At 46.0% G+C, this 19,450-nt stretch overlaps 1 long non-coding RNA gene across 3 annotated transcripts in view; it reads left to right on the top strand.

Moving 5' to 3' along the window:
* The window catches only part of LOC309447126, a 127,921-nt gene that overhangs the window by 21,233 nt on the left and 87,238 nt on the right, over positions 1–19,450 (top strand). For 2 of the 3 annotated variants that reach the window (XR_014185564.1, XR_014185565.1), the window contains exons 2-3: positions 16,326–16,443; positions 18,145–18,266. This is a non-coding gene — a long non-coding RNA (uncharacterized lncRNA). The remainder of the gene's footprint in view (positions 1–16,325; positions 16,444–18,144; positions 18,267–19,450) is intronic. The other variant, XR_014185563.1, reaches the window with a different exon arrangement.

Raw genomic sequence — 19,450 nt, forward strand, 5'->3', positions numbered from 1 at the left:
TTTTGCACAGGTACATTTATTCTGCAGGGTGTGCAGCGGTGCAAAACCGCCTCAGCTCCTGACGGTAAGAATTTCTCACCCACAGAAACAAGCGTGAGCGCTCATTCTTTCACTTTTAAGCTCAGTGGCCGGGTTTGTCAGCTCGAAGGTGTGAAGCAGATTTTCTCAGGGTCTCAGCTCGGCGTTTCAGGCACTCCGTCTCTGCAGACTGAACTATGCACTCCAAATTCTGGCTTCCTTTTATGTTTTTACTGTTTAAAAATCAGCCAGACTGTTTCGATTGTCTAAGCAGAAGCAGAAAGGGTTTTTTTTTTCCACCAGGGAACAAATAATCCAAATAATAGATTTATTTTTTTATGATGGAGAACTTATGAGAGGTCTGTGCCCACCTTGTTATCATGCTGGAAACAATGTTAGCACTAGGACTATCAAGACTGGAGAGATACCGCTGCTGATAATATGAAGGTTTTAATCACCAAAGACAAAGCTTTAATCTCATACAAGCAGGTGGCAGTTAGCTGAGGTTGTTCTCTTCCTTTATGACGTGATATTACCTACTTAATTTGTATTAGAAATAAATATAAAGATCTAAAACCAAGTTCCCCAAATGGGTCATTCAGGGAAACACTTTGAAAGAATTAATCTGGTTTTTGAGTGGTTGGCAAGGTGCTCTGGGGGTTTCCTCCACATGGCACATTGCCCTGCGCAAGAACACGCCAAACAGCTATCCTGGCATGTTTGCACAATTTTGACATAAATTCAGGCATATTTCACCTGAACACATTCCTCATGTCTGCACTCATCTCCTCAAGAATCTGCAGTGTGGAACGGGATGGGTTCCTGCATTTGCTGGTATTTGAGGAATGAGCCTAAATATTTCCAGGGCTGCATGCGATCCACCTCCTGCATTCCCAGCCGTCCCCACCGCTCTTCCCTAGAGGAAATCCCAACTGGTTCCTTGCCTGTCTGTTCCCAGGTGTCCCGGAGATAAGGATCAGCCTTTGATTGAAGCTCGTCCTCTCAGCAGGAAGCGGAGCAGATGCAGAGGTTGGAGGGCTCCTATTGCTGCCTTGTCTCGAGCAGCTGCAGGAGGGCTTGGCAATGCCTTGTGAGAAACACGGAGGGACTTTTGGGACTGGCACATGTCTGATCTCAATAACTTCCTCTCACATAAACCAAGGGCAAGCACCAGTTACACCAGTGCAATGTACTGCGGGAAAAAATAATCCCATAGCGCATCTGTGTCCAGGTTAATTACTTTAGAGAGATAATGGAAACTGGAGAGCTTCACTTTGGTAAGGAACATCTCTTTGGCCCTAGGGACTGCCCAGTGGTTGTTCTGCCTGTCTAGTGTGGGATTTCTCGCACTGTTGTCTCTAAGGTCTACATGGGATTGTATGTGCCTATGTAGGCAATTTGTCAAAATGCTGGGCTTCTCCTTTAAGTTCCTTATTGTTCGTTGGGGACAGACCTTTTAGCAGGACAAGGGGTGATGGTTTTAAACTAAAGGAGGGAGATTCAGGCTGTTTCCCTTTACTGTAATATACACACATATCTCCAAGGAAAGACAACTCTCTCTGTTTCTGCTACTGGATGCTCTGTCGCTCTAGAATATATAGAAATTGTTGCCCCTGAGGGTGGTGAGAGCCTGTCCCAGGTTGGCCAGAGAGGTGGTGGATGAACCATCTCCGGAGACATTTCATAGCTCAGCTGGAAGCCACTGCCTTAAAACGCCTGACCTGTGGTTTAGCTGTGGGGGGTGGTTTTACTCAGCCTTTTCCTAGCAGTTTCCTCTTGCTAGCAACTCTTCCAAAACTGCTGCAGCATCCAGCCTGTCCTGCAGGGCTGAGAAAGTGATTTTGTGTGTTATAGGATGACTTCATTTCTTTTTCCTTAGTCTGCGGAGCATCCAGCTCCATCCGCTTTCTCTTAGCTGAAGATGGCCAAGCTGCCCCTCCTGCCGTACCTCTCCCTCTGTAACGACTCTGTCCTTTCACTGTGGGTAACTCTGAGGGCACCATGTTTCCCACATTTCAATCATGTGTTGGATCAGTCCAGTAAAACCCAGCTCAATCCTGGCCAGACTAACCCACTCCACATTTTTATTCTACCTGGGAGCTCCTAGCAGCACACAGAGACAATTGTGGTGAGGGTGGCTGTGGCTCAGCTTTACCTCTCCCCTCTCTTTGCAGCATTTCTGAGTTTGCCAGGTCTCTGCTCTGCAGCCAGGTTCCCATTTTCATGCCGCCAGCCTGGCAGATGCGTTTGGGAGGTGAGCGGTTCTGCTTCGGAGCTTTTGCAACTCTGACCCCTGCCAGCTGCTCCTTAGGGCTCTTTCGGGTACTTCTCATCTTTCCTTCCTGCAGACTGGGACAAGGTACAGCTGCTGTGAGAGCGCTGGTCACAGCATGGCTGGCACCCATCCTGGTCTGTAAGCCTTTATTCACATTATAGCTCGTGTCCACAACCCATTCCTGGCTGGGGGCTGCAGGAATTTTCAATCCTTATTTTGATACAAACGTTTAGCAAAATCAAAATGAAGTCTTGAAGCTCTTTGGAGCTGCTGCAATTTTGGTGTCAGGGAATGGGAGCTTTGAGCAAGTTCCGCTTTGCCTGCTTTGAATCCCAGTGGCAATTAACCAAACTCCAATCTTTCTCCTATAACTATTCCAGAGCTGAAGGCACAGAAGGCTGTACCTGGGACTCTATAAGCCATGCCGTACATTTTTGATAACAGGTACTAGTACTCAAGACTGCTGTCCCAGTACCAAGACCGACATTTCCTTCCAGTGACCAACTGCTCCTTGTGCGATGTTCTTGCTGTTACCACAAGAATGACGTGGTGTAAATATGTGGCTGATGCCTCAACAGCCTGTGAAATCACCAGCTGAGCTGTGCAAGGAGCACGGACCTGCTTGGGAGGACACTTCTTCCCCAGGAGAGCTGGTGTGCAACCAAGGGTAAGTCAGAAACAGCGATCGCTTGGGATTTTCCTGGGAGACAGAAAGAAGTTGAGAATCCAGGTTCCCTAAACACTCTTAAAATTTTATTCTGAAAAACACCATGGTTTTTGCATTCCTTGGTCAGCTGGAGCACATTGCAGTGTTGACCTTATAAGGCCAGGACTTTTCTTTAGCTTTTGCAATGGGAGCTCTCTGTCTTTAGCGCTAGAAAAGCAGAAAATGCGACATGCTACTTCGGTTTGTTCTGATCTCCTGGAAAAAGGTTGCAACTGCATTCATCTAAGTTGTTGTTTCCAGCAGTAGTGCCTTAACGCTCTTCAATTTCCTTGAAACTCTGTGGACATTTGTGACCAAATGGTGGGAGAACTCAGTGCTTCAGAGAGCTAATAACAGTGGAAATATCAGAGGTGATGTTGACATCTCGGGGAGAACTGTGTAAACATGGCTGGATAGTGCCTCGTGAGGCCCAAACCGAGATTAGCTGATTGAAATTCAGAAGAAAGTGTCCCCTTGCAATTGTTGAAAGGAGCCTGAGTGCATGTTTGTGCCTTTGCTGCCAATGCCTCCTGGGGACACCAGTGAAAAGGTAGGTGCCACCATCCTGGTGTTCCCCAGAGCCTGGGAGGTGACAGGACATCTCCTCTCTCGCGTGCTGGCCGTCATGCCTTGGCAGGCCTGGGAAATTCACCCCCTTGTCAATCCTTGGACCAGGTTATTTGACAAATCTTGGTGTCTGTTGAACACATTTGAGTTTTCCCAGTCAGAGAGGATTTGCCAACACAGCTGTGGCTGCCTGGCCTTGTCATGTATGCAAAAACAACACCTGGAAAGTTCAGGATACTTCTGAATCTTTTGAACTGGTGCTTCCAAGCCAAGGCAAGATGGTGGCTCCATTCTGGGAACGAATCACACCAAAGGTTGGGGACCTTTCTGGTCTCCTCATGTTTCCATCCCCATAAAGATGCAGTGGCCAGCCCTGCATCTTCTGGCACATCTCTTCCCAGATGGCGGGGCCTTAGCACAGACCCAGAACATGCACAGCTGCAGGCAAACATCCTTCCTTCAGCTGGGATTAAAGGTTAAGAACCAGATGGTTTGTTTTGTAATTTTCTTACAGTGGTGACCCCATTACAAGAATTATTACTTCCATCATTCTGTGCTTCCTCCTTTCCTAAGATTCTTGGGGGAAACCTCTGGGTCTAGGTGCTCTATGACATCTGAAATTGCAGCTTTTATTACTCAGAGACATTGCAGTGGATGGATGACTGCTAAAGCTTTCCTGCCTTGGCTCCAAAACTAACACATGGCTGGAAGGATTAGTGGGAGAGCAGATAAGATCATACCACGACCTTGATGTGTATCAGATTTGCAGCTGTCCAGCTTTGTTCTGCGGTCAGCATGGCCAGATGACCTTCCTGTGTCAGGAGCACACCTACATCTCCCAGGATTGTGTTTCCCTCAGGACTTTTTCATGGGAAACCTGCGGGGTCTTTGACCAACAGCTCATGCATACATTCTAATACCACCAACTGTTAATTCAAAAGGCCAGAGACAGCACACAGTTATTTCGAGCGAAGGAGAAAGAAAACTGGTAATTTTTGTTGGGAAGTTCTGATTAATTCAGTGTTTACTGGAAGCTCTTTGATGGTGTTTTCTTCAAGGATGATGTGATACTTCATTCACTGGTCTGGTGGACGGCTCAGGAGCCTGGCCTTTGCTAGCTCTAGTGGGCACGTTTGATGTTTTGGCATCTGTCTTTGGGAAAGGACCAGCTCATGTCCTGCTGCCTGGGGAGTCCAGAGAGCAGCAGGCATGAGCCTGCAAACCCCGACTTCCCAGGCTCTGTGTGGCATGGATGTTTGATCATACTGGTGGTGCAAGCTGTTGTCACCTCCAGCATCAGGACAGATATCAGTGCCACACTGTTTTGAGGATGAAGGCACTAGGTGGGTTTGAAAATCTTGGTTTTACTGAGAGATCTGCACAAGTCACCTGGGGACTCTCAGTGCCAGAGGTGTCCTCACTCTGTTCTGCTCTTTTCCCATGGTATATTCATCTTTTGCATCGAAGGGTGGAGTGCTTGTTCTGTGCAGATACTTATGCAGTTAGGGCAAAGGGGGTAGGAGTGGCTGGCTCTGGTGGGGGGTGGGGTGGGGGGTGGTCCACAATCCACCAGATCTTCCCATCCCATACAGAAATTTGGGCTCCTTGGCCCCAGAGGGTGGAAAGGGGTTATTCCAGAGAGGGGCTGTGGCTCTGGCCCAGTGCCACAGTCTTTAATGATTGTGGTTTGGAAGGCACTGATGTTGCAGCCTCTCAGTGTTTTCATGTTCCTGCATCACCTTTGATAATGACCCGATTCTATATGGAGACTGAAACCTTGACAAATACTGTTGTTCCATAGTTTCTCTCTGTCATTTCTGACTGATCACTTCAGAGAATATCATTTTGGTGCATTATGTATCATGTAAAAATAATTTGAATGGCACACTAGAAAGTGTTCTAATTTTAAATGGATCATTTTCCATCAGATTTTCCTCTGCTTTTCCTGTTGGGAATCTCCAAATCTCTCTGCATATTCTCTTTATCACTCATTGCTTTGAGCATACTTATCTGGTTCCCACCTCTTTTCTCTAAACAAGTCTGTTTTTTTACATATGGGCAAGAACCTAAAATTTTCCATGAGCTTTCTCCTGCAGACTCAACCCTGGGGATCTAAGTCACTGCTTGATTTGAAAAGAATGTGGAAATTGTGCCACTGGGTATGGATGTCACTGAGACAAGGCAGTGCTCTGATTACAACATAGTCAGCTCTCCTGCCAGTGTGACCTTCTCCATTCATGCTCCTGGCTTCCTACCAGCTGAAGGCACATGTCTGTCCTTCCTTCCTCCAGCTCCTCTCTGCTGGGAAGAGCCACCGGGCTTCTTATGGGGAGCAGCTGAGGGACCTGGGGGGTTCAGCTGGAGAACAGGAGCTGAGGGGAGACCTTCTGATCTCTGAACTGCCTGAAAGGAGCTTGGAGCCAGGGGGGGTCGGGCTCTGCTCCCCAGGAACAAGCGCCAGGAGCAGAGGAAACGGCCTCAAGTTGCGCCAGGGGAGGTTGAGGTTGGATGTGGGGAACAATTTCTTCCCCAAAGGGCTGTGGGGCATTGGAACAGGCTGCCCAGGGCAGTGCTGGAGTCACCATCCCTGGAGGGTTGGACAGACAGAGATGAGGTTCTCAGGACATGGGGTAGTGGTCAACTGGGCAGTGTTGGGTTAATGCTTGGACTTGGTCATCATAAAGGTCTTTTCCAACCACAACTATGCAGTGATTCATCTGATGCGAGGATTCCTGGTGCTGCTGATCTCATGTCTGAATTCCTCCCAGAAGCTGTTCACAAAGGCGACCCCAAGGAAAGTTCCGTAAAGCTTTTCATTGACATCTGTTGGCATTTATAATTCATTTAGAGAACAATAACTGACTGGAGCTTGGCTTCATTTTTAGTGCAGGACTGAAACAGGAACAGCTGTCTTTATGATAAAAGAACTGATACGAGACACATGCTGTGTTATTTAGTGCTTATTTTCATTTAATTACGGAAAAGTTCCCTAAGGAGTACGAGAAATGTGATTATTTATCTTTATGCCAAAGCAGAACTGAGCTCAAGCCCATGAGCAGTACAGGGAGGAACAGCCACAGGGCAATGCCCCAAGGAACTGAGTCAATGAGCTGGAGGGGGTGGGCATGAGACTCCTTTTGAATGAATTTCACTTACTGCATGCACAATTTTCCTGGTTTCTGTTAAAGAAAACCCACTACATATAAATTTCCACAGAAGAAAATGAGATTTCTTTGAAGTTCTCTGGCAGGATGGAATTAATAGCTGCAAGATTTAAAAGTAACAAAAGTCAGACGAGGAAAACAATTCTAAATCAGCACTTAATCCATTGGATTTTCAAAATCCAATAACTTTTAAGAGATTATACAATTGTTTCAGTTTTTCCATCTGCCATTGAAAATCTTTACCCCTTTAAAAGCATAGTGCAGATTTTTAGTAAGCTGGGAAAAATTAAAGCTCTAACATATAATACTATACAGTTTAACTGCTAATTTGTTGTAGTCCACCATTATATCATTGTAAGGTATTTAAATCTATGCAAGTGTAATGAATAGCTTTAGGAAAATAAAATGTGCCTTTGGCACTGAATATAAGGTGAAATGTGTGCCACAGAGTATCTGATGTTAAACCCAAAGGTATATATAGTGTAGAAATCCTCTGCCCCCCTAAACATCCTTTATTGGTTATTGGATCTAATTTCAACTGTACAGCTGCTTTTACTCGACCCTGGTGGAAATGTCCTGTGTGTTTAGTTTCAGTGCAATTGATCTGGAGACCTAAAAGGGCACTGAAGTTGCTGCAAGGTGCTGTTTGGAATATCTACCTTGTATAAAGCTGGGGCATAAGTCACTGAGCAAAGGTATATCCATCTGTCCATCCTTTTATGAACAGGATACGCACAACTGTGTGATATTAGGGTTCAGACTTGGTTTAGATATCAGTCCCTGGTCTGATTCTGCTCAGGTGAGTGTTTTGGCAAACAGGCAGCTCAATGCACCACTGAAACCCTATTTCACCCTCTTATTCCTTCCTTTTGTTTGACTCTGGTTTCCTTCCTTTTGGACAAAGCCAAGTCTTGCTGGGATGTGAGCAAAACCACCGTTTTGCATCTGGAAAAAGAATGTAAGTAGTGAAGTTATGCCTTTTTCATTGTGAATGTGCTATTTTTAAAATAATTTTGGGCCTGACCTGCTTTATGTCTGGGAAGTGTGGAGTCCAGCTCCAGGTCAGGCATCAGGATGGTGCTGCTGCTTCGGCTGTGGCATTTTGCCACTGCCCTCCTTGTGAACCTGTATCCAAAATGGACAGACAGGCCAGAAAATAACTTAACAGACATGTTCTCAGAAAGGAGATTTTGTGCCAAAAAATGAATGTCACTTCAACCAGTGATCTGATTTTGCTGTTTATCACAGAACTACAGAATGTGAGGGATTGGAAGGGACCTGGAAAGCTCATCCAGTGCAATCCCCCCATGGAGCAGGAACACCCAGATGAGGTTACACAGGAAGGTGTCCAGGCGGGTTGGAATGTCTGCAGAGAAGGAGACTCCACAACCTCCCTGGGCAGCCTGGGCCAGGCTCTGCCACCCTCACCAGGAAGAAGTTTCTTCTCAAATTCAAGTGGAACCTCTTGTGTTCCAGTTTGTACCCATTGCCCCTTGTCCTGTCACTGGTTGTCACCAAGAAGAGCCTGGCTCCATCCTCCTGACACTCCCCCTTTCCATATTGATCCCCATGAGTGAGTCACCCCTCAGTCTCCTCTTGTCCAGCTCCAGAGCCCCAGCTCCCTCAGCCTTTCCTCACACGGGAGATGCTCCACTCCCTTCAGCATCTTGGTGGCTGCGCTGGACTCTCTCCAGCAGTTTCCTGTCCTGCTGGAACTGAGGGGCCACAACTGGACACAATATTCCAGGTGTGGTCTCCCCAGGGCAGAGCAGAGGGGCAGGAGAACCTCTCTGACCTACTGACCACCCCCTTCTAACCCACCCCAGGTACCACTGGCCTTCCTGGCCACAAGGGCCCAGTGCTGGCTCATGGTCACCCTGCTGTCCCCAGGACCCCCTGGTCCCTTTCCCTTTTTATACTGTTTCTGGTTTTAGTATTCTTACTCTTAAATGCTGAATAATACTGCTGAACTCCAAAGAATATGAAAACAAATAGCATTTTTTGTTAATGAGGCAAATAGATTTGTTTTGCTGTGCCCTGATGAGCTTTGCTCATCCGTGTGGGGTGAGGCTGGCACTAAATTACAGCCAGCTGTTTTCCATCTCTGCAGGCTACTTGATTTGGCCGAAACTGGAGAAACCAAAGTTATGTTAGCTGAAAATCAGAGCTTCACTCACCTGGAAGCCAATAAGTATAGACTTGAAAAGAACTACTAGGAAGATGACTCAGTCTATGTCAAGAGTTCCCTATTTGTGATGAGAAGGGAGCAGTGCCAATAACTCTGCAACTGGTTGTACTATTTCTGAGGAACAATTAATCCCCATGTGGGATCCCATTTGCAACAGGAAGGGAGAGGCCGTGTAGTCTATTAACTGCAAATATTGTCCTGTTGAATAGAGAATGTTTCATTTTAAAATTTCCGTGTGTAATTTGGCTGCGTTGGTTTACACTGTTGAGGAAACAGGATGGCCCATGGGGCAGGGTGTGCTTGCTGCTACCTACACAGTAGTATTTATAGTGGGGTCATTTAAATAAGGAATGCATAAATTATGCTATCTTTTTGTTTGGTTGGTTTTGAAGCAGGCAGGTGTGTGTCTGAAATAACGCACGTTGGTTCTGCAGGGGAATACTCAGCAGCTGGCAGTGCAAAGTGGTCCTTTTGAAACTACGCGAGACCTTTGGATCAAGAGGGAAAGCGACTGATTTTCCTGGGGTTTTAATTGCGTTAGGTTTCTCAGCAATTAGAACATTGGGTCACCTACTCCCCTCTAGTTTTACGGAACACTTGAGGGAAAACCAGTCTCTTCTTGGAACTGATGGAGGACAAACTGGGCATCATTCATCACTCTGGTCTCTGACCAAAGATAAGAACTACCTCTGCTGATCAGTTGATGTCATCCATAGGCAATGCAAGACAATTTGATATCTGAGAAGGGTTTATGTCTTTGTGCAACAGAAGACCACGTTTCTTTTGGTTGGCTTTCTTGGGCAACCTGAACTCCACAGTTGGGAGATTGAACCCAGTCCAACCTCCCTAAGAATTAGATGGAACTGACCACGTACTCAGTTCCTTGAAAACATTGTTTTGTGTCTGACATGGAGCTGCTCAGTAGAACTGGGGGACGGGAGAGCAGGTGGTTCTGGCCCTGGCATCCTTCAGCAGTCCCAAAGGCACAAACACTATGACATTGAGAAGTACTCGCCAGTCTTTTGGTAGACTCAGTGTTGTTCTGGAAAGATTTTGAACTAGCAATTGATGTCCAAGGGGGACAGTAGGGAGTGAATCTTCTTTTTGTCTCTCTTTGTTCCTTTTAGACCCAAACCACAGCCAGGTTCCTCCAGTTTGCTTCTCAGCGCTGTCAGTGTTTGCGTCACTCATTTAATACAGTGTTTTGAACTGTTCTGGAAGGGCTGTTGGAAAGTTGTTTTGGCTTCTCCTAGCCAAGAAAACATCTGTGTTTGTTTTCCACGCTCCTGAGGGAGAGATACTGGCTTTATGGACTGTCTTGTGTCCATGTGGTTTCCCTACTCCCTGCCTCTTTGCTCTAGGCCAAAGCTGCTCATATTTTGCAATGTTCCTGAAGCAATAAAACTTCCTGAAGCTGGTCAAAGCTGCTCGCCCCCACTCATCTCTATCAGATCTTCTTTGGGAGGCTTTTGCGCTACTTTTTCATGATAGTCGTTATCTTTAGGAAGTACAGCTCACTGCTGAGGATGGCAGAGTTCAGGACCAGCTGCAGAAAGGCAGCACAAGGGGTATTATAAATGTTGAAGAACTGGAAAGTGGCACTGGAAACTGAACCTGCAAGTTATGAGCCCTCATTGCTAATCCAGCTTTGGTGTGGATTAGCTCTGTGACCATCTGCTTTGCTTCTGGTTTTGTTGTTTCTTACCTTTTCGACTTCTTAGGCTGTGAATAAGTCACTGGCAATTTGTGAAGGAGCTCACCAGGCCCTGTAAATGTGGCTGAAGGTAAGCAAGGGTTGGATGTTTAGCTACTTAAAACCAGATGTTTACAGGAGTGCCACAGGCTTGACATGTAGCACTGGTAGAATCTTAAATCATGGGTTGGTATCTCTAGGTCTTAAGGTTAATCAACTCTTTGTTTTTTGTTGTAGCATTTAACTCAATGGAAAACTCTGTGATGTTGTGTCTTTTCTTGGGCTGAAGCTGTAGGAGCAAACACAAGCTGAGTGTGTGTCCAGGGCTGCTCACAGCCCTGTGTCTCCAATTCTCTGTGCTGGACCTATACCAAGCCCAGTGATGGGGCAGGTGGTGGGATACATGTCCTCTTCATGCCAGGTTCAGATCCTGTACTAAGCGCCTTAGTCTTGGCTTTCACTGAAAGAGGAGAAAAAAAATAGAAACAGTTCATGTCTGGTCTCTGGTTAACGTTATAAGCCAAATTTGTAATGTCATGAATTTTTTGTTTTGTTCATGAAATTCCTCTTTTAAAGCAGTGGTCTGCGATGACACTGTCCTTGTCTACTGCCCGCGTGGTTTCAGCTCAGCGCTGCCACTGCCTCGTGCTGGGCTGACGTCCTGCCCGGCCGGGACACCCCACCGCTCCTTTCTGCTGGAGAAATTCCAGTGCAGGAATTCCCTGGGATGTTCCGACTCTCTGGGACTCCCATCAGTGGCTGGAGGAGTCTGCCACATTCCTGTGTGCAGGCAAACCCACTGATGAAAACCAGCTGAGAGTTGTTTTCTTCATGCACTTTAAATACACCATCCCGCTCCATTTCATTGATGAGATAAGATGAGGATGAAAGGAAATAGCAAAAAAAACCCCAGACTTCCCATGTTTTCCCTAAGGGCCCTCTTCCTACAGCATGGCTTCCACAGAAACATCTCACAGCAGCACACTAAGCAAACAGAATTCAGGCAGGAATAGTGAAATGAGAGACATGTCCTTTGCAAGCTGAAGGCAATTAGGTTTGGGAAATGCAACACGAGACAAGGGAATTATTTATGGCTGTGTAGAGGCTTCGGCCCTGGGATCAGCTCTGTCTTGCAGGCTTCAAATGAAGACAGTAAAAAAATTAATGAATGGCTGTGACACTTGGTGGTCCCCGCAGGTTACCAGGCTGCTGGAGATGTCATTTGTTAAAGGGCAAAGCAGCTGTTAATATTGCTGCTCAAAAAGTGGGAGAAAATGCTCCAAACTTTTCCAACCTCAGCAAATTATTGACAATGGCCATATCAATCCAGTCAGGTTTTGTATGTTTTGGCTGTGCTTGCCTCATTCTTTTAACCAAAACTTCAACCTGAGGCGTATTTACAATTGTGAGTTGGCATGTTGCTGAATGCAAAACAAGCAGAAAGAGAAAACAGGTAATTTTGTGGGTGGCTTTGCCCATTCACCTTTGCCTTTCCAAAGGTGTCTCTACAGGGTTTTCTGTGGGTGGTGTTGTTGCTGTTGCTTTTTTTATTTTGCTTTGTTTTGTGGCTCGTTTAAGTTTTTTATTACTATTATTTGTTTGCTGATATATTTCCCAATTCTTATTATCTCATTTCATTCTGTTATACATTCGGGGCTCTCAGTTGTAAGCTTTTTCCTCTGACTAATAATGTGAGTCATTTTCTGGCTTCTTATCAGTGGCAAAAGTATGCAGAAAGAAGTATGCATAAAGCTAACAAATACCTTTTCCACAGTGTAATACCTTTTCCTTCAAGGTCTGCAGTATTTGTTCATTGTCATTTAGTATGGACTGGATACCAACTGGGTGCCAAAAATACTGACACACTTGGAGGGTACTAAATTAGTTATAAATATTATTTCTCTGTGGCATTTTAGGTGCTTCTGTGCAGCGTTTTGAAAATGTTTATTAAAAGAAAGCGATTAACTAGGGTTCAGGATCTAATGTTGAACTCTAGGCTGAATAAAGCCTTTTCACCTAGAACTATAATCCTAATGAGATTATGATATATTGAATGGGGTATTTTCATGGAAGAATCATGGTTTAGAGTAAAATTCTTGGCTTTATGATAAGGAAATATTTGTGGGGGAGGTATTTTGAAACATCAACATTGGAAAAGAAATAGATTTCTTTAGAAATTACAGAAACTTTAGTTTCACCTCTTTCACAGAAAAAATTCTTGGGTATATTTATTCAGTGAACTTCTATATTTTCAGTTTTCATCCCGCTTTAAGGTAGAAAACCCAAATGTCAGAAATTGCCCTGGGGTGCAAGTTCTGTTTTCGAATGTGGTAAACCAGGGCTTTAAGTCCACAAGTCTCTCAGTGTTCCCATCATTTAGGAAGAAATCTTTGTAAGAATTCAGCTGATCATTCCATCCTTGCTCAAATAGTTTTGCATGTTTGAAGGCTGAATGTTTCAAAGCTCTGAGGACTTTTACCTGAGGAGTACATACAGAAAGAAGTAGATATTTTAGGGTTTTTTTTCCCCTGGATTTTTAAAAGTTGGGTTTGAAAGGGGACAAGCAAACTGTGTGAGCTACAGATGGAGATTCTGTAGTATTTTTAGAGGTGGGGAAAGGATGTGGGATTCCTGAACGCCAGCACGGCAAGGTTTTCAGTCTCTATTTGTGAACACCACATTTTCCCAAGCCTCAAACTCCGAAATGTCAGGCTTGAACCAAACCAACACAGAACCTGCCCTGAGCATGTTGGGGAGATTCAGACGTAACTTCCCGGGAGAAATAGCTGTTCTGTAATTTCAGCTGCAGAATTCACTGTGATCCAGCTGTTCTGTAATTCCAGATGTGGGATTGACCAGGATCCAGCCATTTCTGCCACCAGAGACGGGGAAACCAGGACCCGACCGCAGGTCCCTGCCTGGTGTGAGGGGCCAGCACTGCTCGGCTGGCCAGAGCCTCTTGCATCTCAGTTGATGGGAAATCCCAGGATTTGGGTTTTCTACCCGTTCCACAATTCAGTTACATGAGGAGAGGTGTCACAGGGGTCAGGCTGTATTTTGAGAGTCTGATGTGATTGCTGACTGCTTGTTTTTAGCTGACTGAAGTTGCCCGTCTCAAGGAATGAAAAGGAGAACCCCAAGAAACCTCAAAGACAAACATACCAAAGCAAAAATCCCAGTTTGCTCAGGGACAATGGTCTGGAAGGAGAAGTGTGAGCTCAGATTCAGCTCCTGGTTTTGCCATGTGTTTCTTTTGTAGACTGGAAGCAGGTTTAATCTCTGTGCTCCCAGCTCCTGCCCACCGGCTGCCCCATTTCTCCCACCCGTTTCCATGCATCTCTCCTCTTTTGCCATGTTCAACACAGCCCTTTGCATAGTTACCTTGGCTTTAACATTAATGAACAAGTCCTTAATTTTGCTTAAGGTTGTTTGGGGAAAGGAAAAGATTTAAAAGGATGTACTGGGGTCCTGGATGAGGAGTCCTGGTGATGTCTACCCTGGGGTAAGTGCAGGGATTCTGTCTTTGGACAGGAGATGGACAGATATGGCCCCGAAGTTTTCATGTCCTTGTTTTCATGAGTTTACTCAACATGCTTTGTTTATTTAGTCACTCCAAGTCAAAACCCAAATGTCTGCCTAGAAATATTTTGGCCTTTAAAAAACCCATTTGAGAACAAAATTGATAAGAGGGAGCTGCTCAGGGAGAGGTCTTGTATAACTTTGTGCATGAGGACTTGGTCATTTTAGGCTAAAACCAGATGGAAAATGGGAATCTTTCCCACATCCTCATGTCTCTTGCAGCATAGTCAGTGCTCTGCTGAGCCTTCGGTCACCTGCCACTTTTTGCACGTCATTTTAACTGTTTAATATTCTCCTCAGAGCAGCATTCAGTGGACAGATCTTTGCTGTTGGTCCATCTTGCATCTCCCCCAGCTGCCAGTGGTGCAACAGTCAGGGCAGATGCTAAAGCTCAGCTTTTTGCATGGCCCAGAGCCACCAGTCACCCAGGCTTTGCTCACTGCGTTAGACACTGTTCTGATGCAAATCTTCCCCAAAATAGACTTTCAGTCCAACATCCAAAACTCCCAAAAGAATAACAACCTCCATATTATACTGAACGCGAGCAGGATTTATGTCTCTGGTAGACATTGTTCAAGTAGTTTCTATTTTGAGAGGCTGGGCAAATGAAAGAAGATCACCAAGGGAAAATATACTTCAGACAGTTAATCCTGAATCTTCCTATAAAAAACAAAAGAAGACATTATTTGGAAAATTCAGAGCATAGTCTGCATAAAACTCCTAGGGGACAGGAGGTGAGTCTGTCCTGCCAGACAAATACCACGGAATTGCTTTAAATCACTTGATTAATCAGCTGTTGATTAAGAGTTATTAAAAACCATATATTAAAATTTGATCTGCCTCAATAAATCCCAAATTGCTGCTAAATCAAAACCGTGTAAAAATTCATACTGCAACGCTAATTCAGCTAGTCTTCCAGATCTCTTGAGTGCAGAAGGTGCCAACTCTTCACTTACAAGAGGAGATTTTTTGCCACATGTCTACGTTTCTTGCCATATAAGCTGTGTCTAATTAATGGGTCCAAGGGCATAACCCAGTCATGCCTTGAGATCACACCCAGGGGAAGTCCAGCCAGGAGTAAATACTGTCTCAAAACCACCACGTTTTCCTCGGTTGGGGTATCTGGATGCTCAGGACAGAGCAGCAAGAGCTGGAGTTCACATTTCCCACTGAGCCGGGTGAGGGCAGCTATGGGTGACATGAAGTCATCTGCATCCATGTGAAAACCTCCTCCGACACCAGTGGGATCGCAGGAGATCCAGGAGAGGATTTGGGCTTCTCTGTGCGGTGGCCGTGCAGGCTCTGTCCTGTCCGGGTAAGGGTGGCTGATGTGCAGTCCCTCATCATATCATACTCATGGGAATGTTATTTAAGGGACTTCACAGGGCTTTCCTGAACAGCCCCTGGTAATTATTCGCTGGCACGCACCTCTCCTACTTGTTACAACAGTTAATTAAGATGGTTCGTGCCAGTAGTTTTCTCCTGGGAGGCCTGGCCATGGCACAGCAGCGTGGTCTGATGCCTCTCAGCTCAGCACCAGGGACCGGTGATGCAGAACCGAGAGAAAATGTGGATTACTAAAAGTAAATCCAAACCATTTTGCTAGATAATAAATGCTTCTTAGTAGTTGACTTGCATCCCAACAAATCTTGAAGCTAGGACAGATATTTATTACTCTAAGAAACTGAAAGTGGGATTTATTGCTGCTCCAGTGGTTTTGTGGGAGCCTGGGGGAAATGCCAGGGAAGCTCTGACCTCTGCAAGGCTGGGGGTCCTGGGTGGTCGTCCAGCTCCACCTGCCCCTACCTGAAGCCTCCTGAGCAGTTCTGTTCCCCATTAACTCGAGCTGGCCCAAAGACTTTGTAGCCAGTCAGTATGCTGATGGTTTCCTTGATGGTGACTATGGAGTAAGATCAGAAATTGGTGTCCATAATTACAGACTTTTGCCCTGCACGGATGATAATAAGTCCAGGAACAAAGATGGATGACAGTAATCAAGGACTGAATCAGTAACTTTAATCCTAGAGCAGAGACAGACCATATTAATTCAAAGTAAACCCTGAAGACTGAGAATTCAGCAGGCAGAAAAATTTGCTTTTGAAATATTTTTTTTTGTTCTTTCCCCTCTACTGCAGTGTTTCCAGCAGCAGATGGATTCCTTCCCCCAGAGAGGAACGGTGCCAAAATTCTCTCCAGTCTCCCTGTGGAGACAGCCAAGAACTGGGAGATGCACAACATCTTTCCCGAGTGCAGGTATTCCCCCAGCACAGTGTGGCAGTGGCAACACACAGTCCCCGGGGTATTTGTTCTAAAGACCATGTGTTCTGCAGATCCAGCTGGTCCCAGCACCATCCTGGGAGCTGAACTGGAGATTTCCCACATCTCCAAGTATGTTTCCACTGCTGATGACTATCCAGGAACCCAAGTGAAGGTCCAAGCTCTGTGCTGCCCATGGCTTCTTCACCTGCTTCTGTTTCTCACTCAAGTGATGTGTTTTGGTGGCCAGAGGTGCTGCGGAGCAGGGTGACAGCGGTGACCACCTCTGACTCAGGCTGTGTAGGAGGGGGAGATCCACTGTCTCTCTGAGATCAGCTACAGGGGTGGGGACTCTCACTACCCCCTGACCAACGATCCCCCACACGGTGCCGGGGACAGGGAAGAGGTTATGGGATAGTGGGGGACCTTGGAAGAGCCGTCTGATTCTCTTTTCTATGCCCACCACAAATTTCCTGTGTGACTCCAGACAAGTCGTTTAATGTCTCCACAGTTCCCCACTTGCAAAAATGGACTTTCCCTATGTCACAGGAATGATAAAACAATAAATACACTAATGAGCCTTGTATACTCTTTCATGTAGACTGAGTCCAGATAAAGCAGTACCTCCTATGAGTAAACAGCCAGAAAAGATCTTGATTTTCTGGGAATACATCAATTATTCCTAAGAAAACAAGTAATATTTTGAGTGACTACATCAAAGCACATAGTGGTGTTTGGAAGTTGTTCTTGATAACTAATTCCATTTGTCATGTATAGACCATTGTAGTTTGGCTGTATTACAGGGTGCTGATTTAGGTCCTTGACTACATAAAGGAAAAGCTGTAAAGACAGAAAACAAAGGAAACTGCAAATAATATTTTCTCTGATGTAAGCAGTAAATTGTAGAACCATAGAATTGTTTAGGTTGGAAAAAACCTTTGAAACTGTTGAGTCCTACCATTAACCTCACACTGCCCAGTCCACCTTTAAACCATGTCCATAAGAACCTCATCTCCGCATCTTTTAACCCACTTCAGGGATGGTGACTCCAGCACTGCCCTGGGCAGCCTGTTCCAATGCCCCACAGCCCTTTGGGGAAGAAATTGTTCCCCACATCCAACCTCAACCTCCCCTGGCGCAACTTGAGGCCGTTTCCTCTGCTCCTGGCGCTTGTTCCTGGGGAGCAGAGCCCGACCCCCACTGGCTCCAAGCTCCTTTCAGGCAGTTCAGAGATCAGAAGGTCTCCCCTCAGCTCCTGTTCTCCAGCTGAACCCCCCAGGTCCCTCAGCCGCTCCCCATAAGAAGCCCAGTGGCTCTTCCCAGCAGAGAGGAGCTGGAGAAAGGGAAGGGAAGGAAGAAAGGAAGGAAGCAAGGAAGGAAGGAAATGTGCCTTCAGCTGGTAGGAAGTCAGGAGCTTTCTCTAAATTGGAGTCTGATGCTTACACTTACTCATAACCTCTTTGATGAAAAATGTCCTAGTAGCCCCTTTGACACAGGGCCCTAGTAGGGGGATCTCTGTTTGCTGGAGAGTGGCCTCATGTGGTGCAGCAAGTCTGGGTTATTAGAATCTGTGCGAATTGCTGTGGCTTCAGGACCAGTCTTGTACCCAATAAGATACACAGGCTGGCCATTGTATTGTATGCGAGGGAGAAAGGGTGTGATTGTGTCTTCTGATGAGGTTTCTTTCATGTGGTACAGGTTGCTGAATGATGAACAACGGGAAGCACGAATGCTGACACACAACTGTCATGTTCCAAAGCTTCAGCCAAGAAGGAGAACCTGCCCCGGACTAGACTGATTTTGTGACTCCTGTGGTCCAGGTGAGTGCCACAGCCCCAGGCTCAAGGGCCGATCTCATCATTGGGTTGGAACAGGTAAGAGTGCTCTTACACAGAGAGTAAAGAATTTAAGACATCTGCCACAGGAAACCGAACAAATGCTACTGAATAGTTTAAAAAGTGGTTAATCTGTTAATGGAGCTGTTACTTGTGAGTTTAATACTAAAGGGAATTAAGTGTGGATGTATCCTCTGAAACCATTGCTATGACAGATGTGAGTGTGGATGCAACAGGGTAGGAGGGAAAAGAAACACCCCTGTGTTCTCTCTGAACAGCATCTTCTACCACTGTTGTTCAAGAACTGGCCTCAACACACTGTTGGTCTGATATTTTAGGATGTGCCATATGTCTTTAAGGGTCTCTTCAGTCTTTGATTTATTGGGAGAATGCTCGCTCTGGGTTACTGACTTGCAGCATGACTTGTATTGGAGCAAACGTGTCTGTTGGGAGGTGTTGGCTCTGTCTGGACCCCTTGGCACATGGAGACATGGTGCACCCGATGTACCTCTCGAAGCCTGGGCAGAGCACCCAGTGGTTCCTGCCCGCTCTCTTGGCATGAGCTTCTTTCCCTGGAGACCAGGGGAGAGGTGAGACCAGGCTGTGAAATGCTTCCCTCCTGGACCTTGCTCCAATGGGTGCTTTCCAGTTGCTTGTAGACTTAGTGATGCTCTTGACTCCTGTGATTCCTGTCATGTAGAAAGCTCCAGCCCAGAGCACAGCCCCCAGGGGCACAGCTTGTGGAGGAAGGGTCGGGGCTCTTAGAGCCCCTCTGGAGTGCGGTCAGGCCTTTAGAAAGGGATGACTGTGCCAGAGGAACCAGCATTGTTATGACCCTGTCTGTCCCCAGGGATGGTGGAAACAAATCTCATTTTTGAGTGGAAAAACCTTTCGCAAGAACTTCCATTGAAGCTGCCGTCTCCTCACACCAACCTGTTATTTTGCCAAAGTGGTTCTTTTGGAGATGAATCCTGAGCTGAATGCACTGCCCACTGCTGGTACTATACTTGTAATAGATTAAAGTATTCTGGCATTTTTTGCCTCTGAGTTGCAGAGAGTTGCTTGCTCACAACCTGGGAAAGTCACTGAAGGTGTGATATTCCCAGATGCTGGAGTGGTGACTGGATGCTCCAGATGCTGGAGAGGCCAATAAAGGCTATGGGAGCCCT

The sequence above is a fragment of the Streptopelia decaocto genome (assembly GCF_964273445.1).
Source record: "Streptopelia decaocto genome assembly, chromosome: 17".
Classification (NCBI taxonomy): Eukaryota; Metazoa; Chordata; class Aves; order Columbiformes; family Columbidae; genus Streptopelia; species Streptopelia decaocto.